The following is a 19,286-nucleotide window of genomic DNA, read 5'->3' on the forward strand; positions in this document are numbered from 1 at the left end:
TTAAAATATGTCTTACATATTGAAGAATGAGTGGATGTATAAGTGTCTGGATGAAGGATTTAGTAGGTGCATGACTGACTGTATGAGTGAGTGATTAAATGTGTCTCACTGAGTGCATGGGTTAGTGACTAAACTGTTTTAATTTGTGCATCATTATATCTGTTGTTCTACAAACTGCTGCATATGTTGATCAGTAGCTATATGAGTAACTGTATGGGTTATTGATTGGTTGTCCAAGTATTTGTATGGGAAACTGAGTGTGTGTGTATGGGTGGCTGAGAGGTGTGTGACTCTGTACATAGATGTGTGAGTAGTTGATTCACTATATGTATAGATTCAAAACTGCATGTGGAAACAGCTGTATGGGCGGCCGGTTGACTGTGCATGAGTGTATTAGTGAGTGAATGGATATCTCAGTGCTACATGTCAAATTAAGTACATATGTAAAACACAGTACATGTGAGAGTTGACATCTATAAATAACTGTGCATAAGAGCTAGTGAATGTGTGAGTGGCTGTATGGATCATTGTGAACATGTATCAGAGATTGTATAAGAGGGTAAAGTAAATATGTGTTAGTATATGTTTGAATAAGTAAGGTGTGTATAACTGTATAGTTAAGAAAATGGAGGTGTGATTGATTTTTGGCATAACTGACTAGGTGTGTGAGTAACTCCATGGATGAGTGACTGTCTGTTTACACTGATTGTATCTAAGGTTATATTAGAGTCTGAAGAGGTTCATGGTATTATCACATGAATGATATCATCAGTGATGTGATCAGTCATGTCAAATGAGATGTTATCAGTGATGTCATCAGTGATGTCATTTGAGATGTCATCAGTGATGTCATCAGTGATGTCACTAACCATGTCATGAATGATGTAATATGTGACATCATCAGCAGTGGATTGCGGGTGCGCGATATATAGTTAGCGCTTATAACTATATATGGAATTTCAATGGTTTTATGCGAGTAAAATAAGGTTTTCTAAATGCAAATCCCTAACTATATATGGCCTAAAACCAATGGTTTTTTCATTGAATTTTCAAGGTTTTGTAAATGCAAATTCCTAACTATATATGGAGTATAACCTATGGTTTTTTCTGTGAATTTCAATGGTTTTTTAATAGCAAACATCAAAAGCTGTCAAATGTCAAGTACGTGATAGGTAAAAACGTTTTCGTGTTTATGCACGCTGATGTGCTTTGAACGCTGCCCCCCCCTCCCCTCTTTTCTCTTAGTAGTACTCTCTCTTTGCAGATAGTGAACGGTAGTTAACGCAGACCTTTACCCCTGTTGTAATCTGTCGTACCTGCTTGTCTCTCCATTTGATTGATTATTATCCAAGCATTTACTGTTTTACAATTGGTTCTCTTTGGATCATTCTCTATTTACAAACAAGCACAAAGTCGCAATACTCTGTTTAGTCTTTGCAGATAGTGAAAAATCGTGTAAAAAAATAAAAGTAATCGAGCAAAATCAGTAGACCACTAATTCGATCTCTTTTTAACCTCGGTAAAATACAAACATTAGGAATAACCCTTCATGAGAAATACGAAAATAGTGAAATGAATTGAGCTCCACACCATGAGGGCTGCAAAACAGCTCGACTCCGCCACCCACACCGCCCAAAATAACGGCAAACCCTATGCAAATATTATAAATATACACAACACACCACCAAAGAAACAGAATAAAACATTTTATTAAATAACTATTTACATAACTATTTTATACTTTTTATTGCCCGATCCGGCTAGCTCAATCGATCGAGCATGAAACTCATGCACTGATAACAAGCGTTGAGAGTTTGTAGAATGATGGCTTCAGATTTTCCACATACGGTGTAGTGGCGCGAACTGGCAGGGGGCGTTTGGATTCTACCCCTTCTCCAAATAAGATTTTCATACGTGAATGTTCGTTCATGCTTTTTGTCCCTGAGTTGCTTCCATGTCACTGCCTTACATAAATGGCATAAGTCTTGGTTATTGAGTGCCATACTTCAGAGTTCTAAGCAGTTCTTGTAACACTGTTTAAACCTTATTTGCACCTGCTGCAGCTTCACTATTCAAAGTAAGTGGGGTCCATTTGTGGACCTGACTGCATTGGAAAACAATGTGATACGGTGCCTCCCTAAACCGCTTGACGGAGGCCCCCGATGGGCGGTGAGATGGCGCGGACTGAGAGGGGGCGCTTGGCTCCTGCCCCCTCCCCAAGTCGTGTTGCCCTGGTGAGGCCTGAGATCGCCCCCGGCATAGGCGGCCGGCTCCCGGGGTCCGGCGGAATTTTTTCCCTTTTGAAGAATCTTTCATTCTGGACCTTGTCCCACAATCCGTTTCACCTGAAGACACGCTGTCGTAGGGCGCCCCTTTACCGTTTTAGTTGCCATTCCGCCCGCTTTTGGTACTCTGTGCCTCTTCCGCCATTCAGCTGTTTACCGCTCGCTCTTGCGACTACAACGTCTCGCTCACCATGTAGTTGAGTTGCTCCCGCTCTTAAGATTTGACCGAACTTTTTGGACTGCTGAAAGCGGTGGAATTCCGACCGCTGGTTGGTGGAGATATTTTGACTATATTCTGCACCTGCATTGTCGCGTAATGCGTCATATGACGCGACGCGTTAGTGCACCCGGAAGTGCTCCGGTGCGCAAGGCGCAGCTTCCCGGAAACGATCCAGAGCGCGCCGCGCAGCGCGTAACGTAAGCATAACAGGTCATGTGACTTGTTAATAAAACTTTTCATTGGTTCATTTTACTTTTCTTTTCCTAATTATGTAAGACTAGGTCATGTGACCTAAAAATAACACTTTTCATTGGATTAAAACATTTTTTTTCCCCAAACGATGAAAGCCCCACCTTGTTTCTGGATGTTTCAGACTGAAGCTGGCGTCACCATGAGAGCACCACCATCTCGTAGCTCCGTCGTGGCCATTCCGCAAGCAATCATGGCAGCCGCTCCCCACCGGAAGCCTGCGGGAGTCGAGGGCCCCCAAGACTTTTGTACAATCTTCAAGGCTGAGGGGACGCTTTCGAGAATGGAACCCAAGCCCTGGCAGACAAGCGTCCGAGTTCCAAGGTGTCCCAGGGCCATTTTACTGGACCAGGCCCAAATCCGAAGAGCCGGCCGCCATTTTAAGAGTCCTGTGGCAGCCGCCTACCGCTGCACCGCAAGAGTGGGAACAACTCAACTACATGGTGAGCGAGACGCTGTAGCCGTAAGAGCGGGCGGTAAACAGCTGAATGGCGGATGAGGCACAGTGTAGCAAAAGCGGGCGGAATGGCGACTGAAACGATAAAGGGGCGCCCCACTACAGCAGACAAGCCTCCGCCATGTGCTTCAAAACTGCATATGTATCTCGTGATATCAAGGTTGGGCAACCAGTACAGAACAAGCAATTACGAGTCCCATTTACACCGGCGCCATTTTGGGCGCGGCCGGGCAGGTCCAGGATCTACTGAAACATAAAAAATGAGGCTGACGTCTCTGAAGCAGTTCACGAACAGCAGGACATAGCAAATAAACATGAACTCTCTAAAGCTGTTAACTCACTGCAGAACAAAACAAGTGAACATGAAACCTCTGGAATAATTGTCGCTCAAAAGAACAACACACAAAACTCTGTAGAGCCTGAAGAAAAAAAAACAGAAGGGCACTGTAGTTTCAGACACACTTAACACTAATGACTAAACAAAGATATCGTCTGTTTATAAAGCAGTTATCATCTTGACAGAATTGACAAAGAAGTGTACAGACACCAATGCATCAGCATTCTCGGAGATAACATCTTAAGGAACAAAGAAAGACCTGTTCACTCTTGACACCCCAGGTGCTGTGTATATTGCACTATAGTGCTGCATCGAGAAAACGGGCAACCCTATTGATGTGGATTTTTCATTATTGCTTATTGTAAAGAAATGGCGACTCCCCCCTTTAGCAGATTAGCTAAATGTTTGCGTAATTTAGGCATAAAAGTTATATTATTGTTGTTGTTGTTGTTATCGTTATAGTTCTGGTTAATTTCAAAAAATGGTTAAATATATTTACAGTTTTTGTTGCGTTCGTTATATTTAAATATTAATAAACTTTTAAAATGTAACTGTCTTGGAGTACTATATTTTTTTTAAAAATCGGGTGAATGGGGCCTTGAATCGGGTTATTGTCATGTGTGGGCTTTGCAAGTGTACTGCTACAAGATCGGACATTTCAAACTCAAATGCACGTTCTTTTTCTTACCTTTCCGAAGCATGGAGCGCAATAGCAGGCAGAGAAAGGGTGATGCACGTGTTGAACACTGCCTGGCCTGCAAATTGCTGCCAGTGCCCCCCCGCCCGCTCCTGAAAGAGGACACACACACACCGCCGCCCCGAGTACTTCACAAATCTTTAAAAGACCATGCGCTTGTTCAATGGGAAGTGGATAACATGGCTAAGAGCATTTGCTGACTAATGCATGAATATCGCTGACTTTTCAGCGATATTCATGCATTGCGGCCGTTTTTTATCGCATTTGCGATAAACCTTGCTAATAGCAAGGTTTATGTGCGATAAAATTCGCCGAAGTGCGGCGATAATTATTGTCTCTAAACAAGTTAGAGACAAAAATTACCGCTAGTTGTTGGAAATATGCCCCCGGGTTTTTCCTTGCAGGAATCGGGAAGCGAAAGACTAGCACTGAAATCAGTAGTCTCACACCTGAATCGGGAGGGTTGGCATGTCTGGATACTCTACAGCTGGAGCCATAAACTACATCCGCAGGGCTAGGTGATAGCCTAGGTCCGGCCTGGACAATCGGACACAGAGGAAGAGAAGTGTCAGAGGGTGCGGTAGTGAATAGGGTGAAAGGGAGGTGTCGAACGGGCACAGGGTGTGATTCTCAGAGAAGAGCAGCGCAGATGGGGGAAGTATATGGCCCATGCATGAGAGAGAGAGCGGGGGTGACCATTGCGTGGGGGAGATGCGTGCGAGGGTGGGGAGCCATGCTGAGAATCGACGGCGTGCAGAGAGTGGCCCTGGTCAAGGCATCTAAAATGGCTGCCGTGCACGACAAAATTGTGGCATTGGACAAAAACGCAAGATGGCGCAGACAATGTTTATCAATAAGGATTCATTTATAACAAAATATTTACTCGCAGTGACAAAATGGTGTTCAACACTTCCTGATTTCCATCGAATCGAACGTTAACAAACGTCACGCAGCAAAAAAAAAAAAAAAAAAAGCTCACGCACAGAGCGGTTTTTAGCCATGTTATCCAATGGAAGGTGGATAACATGGCTAAGAGCATTTGCTGGATAATGCATGAATATCGCTGACTTTTCAGCGATATTCATGCATTGTGGCCGATGTGCGGCGATAATTTTTGTCTCTAAACAATAAAAACGAAGCACAAAATGGCGAATTCCCGTTTCGCTACCAGTTTGCGGCCCAGTTCGCGGCCCGTGAAGCGCTTCTACCGTGAAAAATCAATTTTTTTTTATTTTCCCCACGGGACCCTTTAATAACCCCAACAACATTCCTAGGGGGTCAAGAGGGGTATACCTTGCCCCCTTTCAATAAATTCCCCCTTCGTTTTTCACCTCTTCTTCTCTCTCGATCCTACCGAGAGATAAGATGGCGGCCGCTCCGGACTATTTAGAATGTTGACAGACACCGGAGAGCCAATCAGCTTTCTGTTATCCAATGGAAGGTGGATAACATGGCTAAGAGCATTTGCTGGATAATGCATGAATACCGCTGACTTTTCAGCGATATTCATGCATTGTGGCCGATGTGCGGCGATAATTTTTGTCTCTAAACAATTAAAACGAAGCACAAAATGGCGAATTCCCGTTTCGCTACCAGTTTGCGGCCCAGTTCGCGGCCCGGGAAACGCTTCTACCGTGAAAAATAATTTTTTTTTTATTTTCCCCACGGGACCCTTTAATAACCCCAACAACAATCCTAGGGGGTCAAGAGGGGTATACCTTGCCCCCTTTCAATAAATTCCCCCTTCGTTTTTCACCTCTTCTTCTCTCTCGATCCTACCGAGAGATAAGATGGCGGCCGCTCCGGACTATTTAGAATGTTGACAGACACCGGAGAGCCAATCAGCTTTCTGTTATCCAATGGAAGGTGGATAACATGGCTAAGAGCATTTGCTGGATAATGCATGAATATCGCTGACTTTTCAGCGATATTCATGCATTGTGGCCGATGTGCGGCGATAATTTTTGTCTCTAAACAATTAAAACGAAGCACAAAATGGCGAATTCCCGTTTCGCTACCAGTTTGCGGCCCAGTTCGCGGCCCGGGAAACGCTTCTACCGTGAAAAATAATTTTTTTTTTATTTTCCCCACGGGACCCTTTAATAACCCCAACAACAATCCTAGGGGGTCAAGAGGGGTATACCTTGCACCCTTTCAATAAATTCCCCCTTCGTTTTTCACCTCTTCTCTCTCGATCCTACCGAGAGATAAGATGGCGGCCGCTCCGGACTGTTTAGAATGTTGACAGACACCGGAGAGCCAATCAGCTTTCTGCGCGCAAAGTTCCGTTTCGCGAAAAGTAAGCGGACCGGATCGCTGCCCGGAGCGCTGTTACAGATATATATCTTGTTTTGAACGTTAATTTCTCAAAAACTACTGGAGCACATATATTGAGACCTAGCAAAGGCACATCGGGCTAACAGTCCCTACAATTTTGCCAAGTTTCGTGCAAATCCATTCAGCCGTTCGAGCTAAAAGTGAGTCCAACCGCCCTATGGAAAAATGAATGGGAAAAACGTGTTTTGGGACCCCCCTTTTTTCTCAGCCCCCCCTTGACGAAACTCCACCAAATTTTCAGGGGCTGCTCAGAAACAAAATGTGCCATTTTCCTGAAAATTTCAGCCGATTCCGTCCTCAAACGCCAAAGTTATTAGACATAGAATTTTCAGAAATCCCATAGGGAATTAATCCTAACTATATATACCTACTGGCGATAGCCAGTAGGTAATATATATATATATATATATATATATATATATATATATATATATATATATATATATATATATATATATATATATATATATATATATAAACTTTATCCACTTTGGCTTTTTCATGGAAAGTTTTAGTCTGATCTGACAAGTGGGGGTCAAGAAAAAGGAGTGGGGAGGGGTCCCAAAAGATGCGATTTCCACAGTAATCTTTTTTTTTGTAGAGTTTTATATAGCGCAAACTAGACCTTAGACATCGGGTATCAGAGCACTTTACATGAGCACCAGTTTCCTTATATGACACATTCATTTTTTGTTAGGCACCAGGAGATTAAGTGATTTGCCCAGATTCACAGGATGTTGAGCGTCGTTGTCGAGACTCGAACCCGGTTCCCCAGCTTTGATGTCGACCACTCTAGCCGTAAGACTACATCCATGGCAAACTTTAGTCTCAAATACAGAAAAAAACAGCTCAACAGAATTACTTCAAATGTGGTAAAAATTGAGAATTTTACTCAGAATACTTGCTTTTTTTCAATTAGAGTAGATTTGTTCAGTCATTTTCGAGAAAATAGCATTTAAAGAGATGCTGATGTTAGGCATGACGGTGTTAATGCTCAGGAAAAATTAGGTATATCTGGACAGTTGGTCCCTCTGGACTCCTGAGGATGTCCTGTGGTACAGAAAAATAAGAAAAATTGGGTCTTCTGATTTGCAGAGGGAGTGTTTCTACCATCGACCATTTTGGTACCACAACACCGGTACCACAGTACCAAGTGATCTGATTGCGGCTACAACAGTACCCAAGATGTTTGCACTCATCATTGCACGGCTCGTTGGTGGAGATCTCATTCTGTGCAGTAGAACTACATAAGTATTACTTTTCATACTCATAAATGCCTTTTTTAAATAGTGGTTGTCAATGAATAAAAACCAATTTGCCAGAATCTAAACATTTGCTGAAATAGTAGACCTCTGTACATCAGAAACAGTTCAGAGTTCTTGAATCTTCAATAAGTTATAGCTGGACAGGAGAAATGTCCCCACATGTATCCTAAAGTGTGCACCCTGCCTCAAGTTCATCTTTTCAAGTTATTCACATTTTTGACTACCACTTCCTGTGAAATGGGTTGCAACCCAGACCAGGCCTATGTGGTGTGGAGTGACACACCATGTATAATTTACTGAGCATAACTACTGTCAGCTCACCAGGCTGTAGAGGACTGCCAGGAATAGCAGTGATAAGACTGTAGTGGTAAGACAAACTCTTTTACCTGTCCCTGACAGGAAGAGTCTCTTACAGGCATCTCCTCCCCCCTTTTAAAAAAAAAATTGGGTTACTAGTCCCACACATCTTAGTTCTTTGTCCATCCATGCGGGATATGGATATATGGATATTTCCAGTGCACATCTTACTTCTGTGAGTAAAGGATCTGCGTGACATGGACACATTGTAGTCCATTTCCATTTTCCTACTTGATAGTGGCACCAAAGATGGAATGTCAACAGAGCCCCAGCCAAAATATATGAATTGCAGGGCTCCTCCAGGACATTCCAGGGATTCTTTTTAGAGGGTCAGTGGTGGAGGCAAGGAGAAAGAGGACCTCTTTGAAGCATGCAGAGATTTTTCTCTGCCCTTTTCTGCCCCATTGGTCACTGGAAGAGCTACACCATCAGGTTAAAAGGCAGTTAAGCAGAGCAAAGTCTTCCTCATTTGTACCCTCATTTGTGTCTCTCCTGACAGGAGGCTTTCAGCTCTGCTCCACCTTCTGAGTAACACCTGACAATAAAAACCATGATTGGACCAATCTGTGTGGAATACTCAAAATGCAGAAACTGACTAGAGTTGGTTGCAGAGCTGACTGTTGGGATACACAACCACGGATTGCTCAACCAGAATTCAGGGCCTCCACACCAGTGGAGAACGACCCACTTTTGAAGTTTCATGTTTTGCTTAACTACCAAGAGTATACCTCTTGCAAGGCTCAGGACCAGGAACTTGGGACTTCAACAAAGATTGTGAGGAACACTTTAACCTGTTCCGTGCTAGTGACGGAACCACTCCGTCACGAGTCACGGGCGCACTGTGCTCATGACAGAGTGGTTCTGCCATGCCGCGGCCGCTCCACCCACGCTGCAACAATTCCACGCCTGCGCGGCTGAATTAATGAGCAGGCGGGGCTGTGACAGAACCACTCCATCATGAGCAAAGCGCGCCCATGGCTTGTGACGGAGGGGTTCCGTCACAAGCATGGTGGTGCCGTGCGACCCCCCTCTTCCCCCCAGCGTCGCAGCGGAATTACCGCTGCGGGGAAGGGGTTAAAACTTTTGTGAATCTGAGCCCCATGATAGAAGGATGGAAATAGATTTAGCTTCATATTCCATTAAGACTTTGTCAACAAATGGCCTCTGATTAGTTCTTCCCGAGAACTGTCATTCAATTGACTGTAGGGGTGAGGGGCAAGGGAAGTTTTTGTACCCGTGTCTAATTGATGACCAGCCAGAGTCTCCTGGGGACCTATAATGAATGGGGCCACCTGGGCAAGAACAGAACATTGGATAGGGAAGGGATGTAACTCCCATTGGGCAGGGGTTGGAAAATTGTAATCAAGAGCATCGAACTGTAGTCGCAAACTGGGTTGTGTGGTTCTGTGAGACACTTGAACACAAGGTATAATTTAAGAGAGCATTAAACAACTGTACTTTAATTTATACCCGCCCATTGCCAAACATCAATGGAGTGATTTCCATGCAGGAAAGGGCACCTGTTTTTAATAAGCTAGATTTAGGAATGGCACACACTCAAGTTGAGGTCACGCAAGAGTCTGAACCTTCAACAAAGTGTATCGCTCCTCTCCGGCTCTTTGTTTTGAAAAGGACAAAGTCTGTGCTGGCATCTGCATCTTCTTTATTCTTGAGATCCATGTTCCATAGTTTCAATGACATGAATCTTGTGTGAAGTTTTTCCAAGATGATTCGTTTTATGAAAGATGTTGAATCCCATATGATTGCTTGGCAAGACGTTTGCTCTCATTTGTCTTTTATGTACTGAGAACTCTTTAATGTTCCGAGGGCTAATGGATTATGTCAGACAAACCATTTCAAGTGATGCCATAGTTCTCAATTAAGCATAACTACAAGCCATTTGTTGGTCTTTGAGAATATGTTAGTAAGTTTGCCAAAGACTTTCCCAGAAAAACTAAGCGCCTTTAATAATGAGGGGCTTATTTACAAGCCCCTTGCGCTGCCGGTGTGTCACTTTTTTGGAAGCGCTGGTGGCGCACTTTGCTGGTCCATAATTACAAGGCCACAGAAATCAATCAATCAATCAATCAAAGCATTTGTATAGCGCACTACTCACCCGGAGGGTCTCAAGGCGCTAGGGGAGGGGGGGTCCGCTACTGCTCGAACAGCCAGGTCTTGAGCTGCTTCCTGAAGGCAAGGTGGTCCTGGGTCAGGCGGAGGTGGGTCGGGAGGGAGTTCCAAGTCTTGGCGGCCAGGTAGGAGAAGGACCTTCCTCCTGTGGTGGCTCTTCGGATGCGGGGGACGGCGGCGATGGCGTGGCTGGTCGATCAAAGCTGGCGTGTGGGAGCGTAGAAGTTGAGGCGGCTGTTGAGGTATCCTGGGCCTTGGTTGTGTAGGGATTTGTGTGCGTGGGTGAGGAGACGGAAGGTGATTCTCTTGTTGACCGGGAGCCAGTGCAGATCTCTCAGGTGTCCGGAGATGTTGCTGCGACGGGGGATGTCCAGGATGAGTCGTGCTGAGGCGTTCTGAATCCGCTGGAGTCTCTTCTGGAGTTTTGCGGTGGTTCCAGAGTAGAGGGAGTTGCCGTAGTCCAGACGGCTGGTGACGAGGGCCTGGGTGACCGCCTTCCTGGTCTCGGTGGGGATCCACTGGAAGATCTTACATAGCATACGCAGGATGTTGAAGCACGACGAGGAGACGGCGTTGACTTGTCTGGGCATTCTGCAGCAAGCATAGAAAGAGAAAAACACCTTCAATTATTGTTTGATGCAGGAAGTTATCCCTTGCTACAAAACAATCACCCCTGCAAAGCAGGCACCCTTGCACCATGGTGAAAGGGTGCCTGAGTTGGCGAATGGTTTCCAATTGTCCACCAGTGCAGGGAAAGCACAACGATGCTTCAAATTGTTGTAGAATATCACGCATCCCTGCGCTTTTAAAATCACGCACCCCAGGACGGCAAAATGGCTACATATGTTGCCTTGATTATTTTAACCAAATGTTCAAATATTATTGTGATGTAATATGTCATTGCACCATCAGGATTCAAGCAAGCCGGGCCGATGACGGCTGAAATGCCAGAAACCGGTCCCCGGTAGCTTGTCTCCTTTCTGGTGAAGAATTGGCTCGGTAGTTTGGTCTGCCCTGTTCCCATCATGCACTGGGACAGGAACGGACTAATTTGCATGTAGCCATGTTCTGAGCTGGGATGGTGCAGTGAGCTAAAAAACGGTGATGGATCCAGCCCTGATGTCTTGACTGGGTAGGAGTATTCTGCATCATTCAGAAACTCTGTCCATCACCTTTTCCAAAATTGAAATATGTCAGTTAATGCACGTTTCCTTTTTTCAAGTGTTAGGTATTTCATTGAAAACAATATCTACTGATAAATAGAATTCATTGTCCATTTTCTTGGGATTATGCTTAATGTATGGACGGGATAATTTCAGTGCACGTTGGTTGAGATTGTTTAAATCGCCAGGTGTCATTTAATCGACGGCTAGAGAAACAATGGCAAGGTTTTTCTAGGTGAGATGTCATCAGATTAATGGTGTAGGGGGCACCCAATTGAGATAAAGCAAAATGGCTTGCAGCACCGCTCTGCATTATTTTGTTGTAAATAAGGCCCTTAATATGCATGGTCGAGCCTTCTAATGGAGTAACGGATAGCAAAAGGCCTTTGAGATTTTCAATGAAACTATTGCTTCAGCAACCACTTTAAAACCCTTTTGTGTAAACCAACCATGCATTGTAACTCTAGGCTCAAGTGCATAAGGTTTATGGGTCATTTTGTCTCAGTGTTCATGAGAACAAGATTGGAATGTGGCCTTCACATCTAGAACATTGAATTCCACTGAACAAAGCTATGCAATCTTTGAAAACTAACTTTTGGCCAGTATGTTGGCAGTTTATCATGTAAGGCATTATATCAGGATAACACTACTTTTATCTTGAGACCACAAACAGTTTGTTGTGTCCTATGAAGATAGACACCAGGAGCCAGGATGTATATTTAAGTCTTTTTATTAAATCTTCAGCTCAGGTTTTATCAGTCTTGACTCCAGCCAGCCTAGTGTGATACCATCCCCAGCAGGAGCCGACTGCCTAGCTGCTCAGCCCATCTCTAACTGCCAACTCTCATCCACTCAGACACCCAGGCATTCCACGTTTCACAGGCACACCAACATTCAAAGACCAACTCACACTCTGGCTGAGCAGCTAGAGGCAGCAGGGCTAGAATACATGTTATACAACTAAGTGGGGTATAACATTATTCCTTTTTTCTTCAATGAAAACGAAAAATGTAAATAGAATAACATCAAGCAAGAACTATAAACAAGAAAAGTGAATAATGGTACAAGTCTCTAGGATGCAGCAATGAAGACAAAACATAGCAGGAGAACGAACCATTAAGACAAGAAAGGATGGTTAAGATACATACATTTGAACAGCAATATCCCCCATCCCCCCTACAAAGAGATTTTAAAACATTTTGAAGTGAAGCAAAAGCTTAACATTACAAGAAATACAGTTCGTAGCATTTCGTATCATATCCAGTAACATAATGTACTATAACACAAAGGGTAACAGACCCCGAAACACAAATGCCCAACAGCATAACATAGAGTAGCGCTAAAGGTAGAATACCTTGCAACTTCAATCCCAAGAGTAAGGGAAACAAAAAGTAAATAGATCATCACCCATAAAACACCCGTGAAGGGATGTACTAATGTACTGCGCGCAACTGTAACAGGGATAAAATCCCACATCCAACCCCACGTAAGGGATAACCTAGGTACATATGTATGGGAACTAACCCATGAACAACCCCCTTATGGAGATTACATACCCCAATGCAGGAGTAACAAATGTAACTGAGCAAAGGACAGCTGCCCACACCCATACTTTGGGTACAAGACTAGCTGTGATGACCACTACAAGAGAAAGACCCATCCTAATAAAAGCATAATACTGTGGCATCACTACAACAAATGTGATGTAAAAGGAAACACCCTTTAACTTAAATTCCAAGTCATGTGGAGACTATAGCTTTTTAACAACAATACAATAGGCAGACTGTTATTGGAATATGGCCATAGCCCCAAAACCCATCCCACCTTTAAGTGATAGACTGTGATGACCATAATGCCCCCCAGAAAAACTGGTATGCCCCAGTGCAAAACGCCGGTAAGCGATCTCTCACCCTAGTTGAGTTACAATAGGCTCAGAGACAAGTACTAAAGTACAGAGAAACCCATAGAAAAAAAATACTCAAATCTCAAATGACAATGTAAGGAGCAAACCACATATAAATATGTTACAGGTTGTAACCATTACACTTGTAATACATCGTGAACCAGGATAAACAGAAGAGTTAATAAAAACAAAACCAGTCTGTAAAAATGGCCACAGTCTTGTTGATTTTCGTATATCTCACCTGCCGATAATGAGTCCATGGCAAAACTCACAGGAAATCCCAAAATGCACTTGACCAGAATACCTGCGTATCCACCTTTGCCCAGGAGTACACCGTGTCCTCGCTGGTAACTAACACAGCACCTACTCCAGCAACGAGTCTCCGGTGACCACAGGTAAAAACTGGGAAATCCAATCGCACTGTGGTGTGCCGACACATATTTGATGATGGAAGAATACTTGGCACCCACGACTGTGAAAAAAAAACCCAAGAGCAGTAACAACAAAAAGAGTACCTGGGGCCTTATTTATGAAGGACTTGCGCCGCCGGTGCGTCACTTTTTCCCATGTTAAAAGTGACGCACCGGCGGCGCAAGTCCTTCATAAATAAGGCCCCTGGGGCCTCATTTATGAAAAGTGACGCATCGCTGCGTGAAAACAGCGATGCGTCACTTTTCACTGCGCACTCCTTGCAACACCAATGATGCGTCATATTTAATGTATGACGCATCATGTCGCAAGGACTTACAGATATGTCAGTATTTCTGACGTATCTGTAAGCGCAAAAGTGACGCATTGCTGGAGTGTGTCACAAAAGTGACGCAACCCCTGCAATGCGTCCTTTCACATGGGGAAAGCCCCATGTTAAAGGGCTTGCATCAGTCTTACGCCTGCTGTGAGGCAGGCGCAAGATTTTGACGCAACAGCATCCTAAAAGTGACGCAGTGAAATCTCATAGATTTCACTGCGTCACTATTACGAGGATTTTTGCGGGGGAACGCCCCCTCTGCATACATTATACCTGACGCAGGTATAATGTGGCGCAGGGGTTTAAAAAGTGACGCATCTACCTAGATGCGTCACTTTTTAAATATGGCGCAACAAGGCGCATATTTTACGCCGCTGGTGCGTCACAAAAAGTGACGCACCGGCGGCGCAAAACTGACGCAAGGCCTCATAAATAAGGGCCCTGGTGCCTAAAGTTGCTTGAAGATCGTAAGATGAAAGAAACCCATAAATCACCATGCGCACCACGAAGAGATGAATATGGCACCACGACCTAAATTTGAAACCAAAACTTTATTCCACCTAAAATGAACAGCATGGTTGTCAGCGTGGTTGACAGACAACCACAATATGGCATCACGTTGGAAATGTCATGCCGGAAGGATCCAGGCGCGTTGATGCTGCACAACGTCCCCAAGCAGCTGGAGTTCCATGGTGATGAAAGAACGGGGAAACCTCGTGAAGAAGAGGTAAACGCACGCTTAAAAAAACGGAACACGCTCACGATTTCAAACCCCACCAGTGTAGTTAAACTGCCATCTGTCCAGGGGGGATGTATGACATCACAACGCATGCTTTTACATCGCATGCTTTTACATCGCAAGTTTTACAACGCATGCCTTTACAACGCATAGTGTTGAGGGGTGCTGGATAGTGAATAGTTTAATTTACTATTCCAACTCCAGTCCCCGTGGATAGTAGGGAAGGTGTTGGATAGTAAATTAAATCAATTCCCTATCCTAGAGCGCAATGCGTTGTAATGGTTTGCGTTGTAAAAGTTACGATGTAAAAGCACTGCGATGTAAAAGGTGCGTTGTAAAGGATGTTTCCCGTCCAGGGGAGCTGCCAAGTACAAAACATTTATAAAAATAAAACAAATATGTACCTTGAAACCTGCAACCAGCGTAAAACTTTGGCCACACTGCTTAACCTGTGTGTGGCTTTCATTCTCGGAACACTTAGGCTCACCACCTCCTCTCTGCACACGATGTAGCAGGAAAACACAAATGTGGCAACAGTGTGGTGAACATTTTTTTTCCATCTTCGCATCAACTGCATGCAGAACGTGGTGACAACTTATCTTAGAGATAGCATGTACAAAGTACCACCATTTATGCCTTTTTCTTGATGTCACTAAGGTCCTAGTGGGACAATGTGGGTCACTGTGGTTTTAGGGGCACTTTAAATCAGCACTGCAATATGCTTAGGACCATGTACTTTGCAAATTCCTGTGAAAGACCCAGAGTGTGGGGATCTCTGCTTCAATGTAGACAGGAACCATCATGTAGACGCTAAAGAGTGTCCAAAGACATTGAGCTGGCACCTCACCTAGAGAACAGACATTCAGAAGAAGACAAACCAGGGGCGGGTTCCACTTTTCTTTAAGCCTACTTCTGCTGCAATCTCCTTCTGTGCAGCAACTGTACGCTGTTAGTATTACCATCTTTGAAATTAAGAATCCCAAATTGTCTTTTTCTTCCTTTTGTGGCTGGAACACCAAATGCAGTTGTAGTTGAACTACTCCTTCAACTCACTGTAATCCTTTTGTGGCGGGAACACCAAATGCGGTTGTAGTTGAACTACTCCTCCAACTCACAGTAATCCTTTATGTGGCTGTAGTATTCCCAGGCTGTAGTGTCAGTTGGTGATGACACAGTTTGTTGGGGCTGTCCGTTGGAAGGACACTGGTGGGGCTGGCTCTGGCTTGCCTGGAAATACTTTCTTTGTAGATGTAGTTGCTTGTAGGATCTCTTCGTTTCACTTGTAGTTTCTCTGTAGTTCCTTTGTTTCTGTGCTGTACCAAGAGTCTCTAGGGCCCAAGTCCGCTCGTCACCAAAATATGGTGTGTCCTATGAAGATAGACACCAGGAGCCAGGATGTATATTTAGGTCTTCTTTATAAAATTTTCAGTTCAGGTTTCATCAGTATTGACTCCAGCCGGCTTAGTGTGGTACCAGCCCCACCAGGAGCCGCCTGCCTAGCTGCTCAGCCCATCTCTAACTGCCAACTCTCATCCACTCAGACACCCAGGGATGCCACGCATCACAGGCACACCAACATTCTAAGACCAACTCACACTCTGGCTGAGCAGCTAGAGGCAGCAGGGCTGGAATACATGTTATAGAACTAAGTGGGGTATAACACAGTTGGTGAGCGTTTTATTAACATGGGGAGGTCTCTTTGTTACTGCAGACATTGCCCGACTGGGTTCAAAACTGCAAGAATTTTATTTTATGACGAACTTTCTTCCAGGTTGAAACAATAAAAAAGGTAATTCTTTGTCTCACCTTTCACATTCTTCATCTTCTGCAAAGGACAAAAAAATGAGGAGGGAATTGATGCTATTTTTGCTATTCACAAAGTGGTTGGCCAAACTTTTTGGTCACATCTGAGGATGAGTGGTAAGCCGTGAAAGTAAAGAAAAGTCTTTAACGTTCGCTAAGAGTGTTGGTCGTAATGTGTCCTTTCCCAAAAACTTTGCAGGAAAATATTTATTCTTTTTGTAACTTTGCACATTAAATCATATTGCAAGGTAAACTGTAAAGAAAGACAACAAATACATAGCACATGAAGGCACAAGGGAAATCATTTTTAAAAGACCCGTTAGGGTCACACGGCCATGGCCATCTTTGAATGCCTATAGAGAACTTATTTTTAGAGGCGTGGCATGGCCTTAGAGGCAGATAAATGGTTCAGGCAATGAGCTTTGTCTCCAATTCAATGGCTGCAATGGGCATTGCACAAATTTGAATTTCACATGTGTGCTCCTTTTACGTCTTTAGCAATCATATGAGATTTCCTATGGTCCTTTTCAACTAACACTCAAAGTGGCCACGAATTACATTTGTTAGATTTGCCATCATAAAGTCTGTATTGGATTTTTTACTGAAAGTGTACAGCGAGGAAGGATTCTGAGAAACATTAGTCACGGACAATGGCATCCAATTAATTTCAACAGGCATGGAACAATTTCTGAAGAACTATCCCATTAGACATGTCATGGCTACCCTATTTACCCCACAGTGTAATGGGCAAATTAAATGAGTCAATTAGTATCTCAAAGACAGCAACACATGAGCTCTGCAAACCAATACCCCATAGAGTAGCACAGAGAGAAGGATCAGTCCTCATGTCGATACCAGGTCTAGCCCATTTTTTTGCTTACAAGAAGGAGCTGTGTCACAAGTTTTCGCATGGTGGTTAGAGAAGCAAGTAAGTATTTTGGAGGAAGAACACTGAAGGCCAGATTCACCAAGGGCTTGCATTGCTCTTGCATCACACAAGACAGCACAAGGAAATGCAAGCCCTTAAATGGGATTTACTACGCCACGCAAAGCCATCTTGAGTGACAGCTCCTTTCGGTGCCTTGTGTTACCTTGATATTTACAACAAGGGGTGGTGAGGGACAGAGTCTCTGAATTAAGCAGAATACTCTCACCCAGTCAAGAGATCAGGGCTAGATCCAACACCGTTTTTTAGCTCACTGCACCATCCCAGTTTCAGAACCTGGCTGTATGCAAATTAGTCTGTTCCTGTCCCAGTGCATGATGAGAACAGAGCAAACCAAACTACAAAAGCCAATTCTTACACTGGGAAGGAAACAAACTACCGGGGACCGGTTTCTGGCATTTCAGCCGTCTTCGGCCCGGCTTGCTTGAATCCTGATGGTGCAATGAGCAAGGGACTCACATCTGAGTATACCCTTCCACGCTTAGGGTGGACAAAAATATTTACAACAAGGGGTGGTGAGGGACAGAGTCTCTGAATTAAGCAGAATACTCTCACCCAGTCAAGAGATCAGGGCTAGATCCAACACCGTTTTTTAGCTCACTGCACCATCCCAGTTTCAGAACCTGGCTGTATGCAAATTAGTCTGTTCCTGTCCCAGTGCATGATGGGAACAGGGCAAACCAAACTACAAAAGCCAATTCTTACACTGGGAAGGAAACAAACTACCGGGGACCGGTTTCCGGCATTTCAGCCGTCTTCGGCCCGGCTTGCTTGAATCCTGATGGTGCAATGAGCAAGGGACTCACATCTGAGTATACCCTTCCATGCTTAGGGTGGACAAAAATATTTACAACAAGGGGTGGTGAGGGACAGAGTCTCTGAATTAAGCAGAATACTCTCACCTAGTCAAGAGATCAGGACTAGATCCAACACCGTTTTTTAGCTCACTGCACCATCCCAGTTTCAGAACCTGGCTGTATGCAAATTAGTCTGTTCCTGTCCCAGTGCATGATGAGAACAGGGCAAACCAAACTACAAAAGCCAATTCTTACACTGGGAAGGAAACAAACTACCGGGGACCGGTTTCTGGCATTTCAGCCGTCTTCGGCCCGGCTTGCTTGAATCCTGATGGTGCAATGAGCAAGGGACTCACATCTGAGTATACCCTTCCACGCTTAGGGTGGACAAAAATATTTACAACAAGGGGTGGTGAGGGACAGAGTCTCTGAATTAAGCAGAATACTCTCACCCAGTCAAGAGATCAGGGCTAGATCCAACACCGTTTTTTAGCTCACTGCACCATCCCAGTTTCAGAACCTGGCTGTATGCAAATTAGTATGTTCCTGTCCCAGTGCATGATGGGAACAGGGCAAACCAAACTACAAAAGCCAATTCTTACACTGGGAAGGAAACAAACTACCAGGGACCGGTTTCTGGCATTTCAGCCGTCTTCGGCCCGGCTTGCTTGAATCCTGATGGTGCAATGAGCAAAGGACTCACATCTGAGTATACCCTTCCACGCTTAGGGTGGACAAAAATATTTACAACAAGGGGTGGTGAGGGACAGAGTCTCTGAATTAAGCAGAATACTCTCACCCAGTCAAGAGATCAGGGCTAGATCCAACACCGTTTTTTTAGCTCACTGCACCA

Source organism: Lissotriton vulgaris, chromosome 5, assembly GCF_964263255.1.
Source record: "Lissotriton vulgaris chromosome 5, aLisVul1.2, whole genome shotgun sequence".
Classification (NCBI taxonomy): domain Eukaryota; kingdom Metazoa; phylum Chordata; class Amphibia; order Caudata; family Salamandridae; genus Lissotriton; species Lissotriton vulgaris.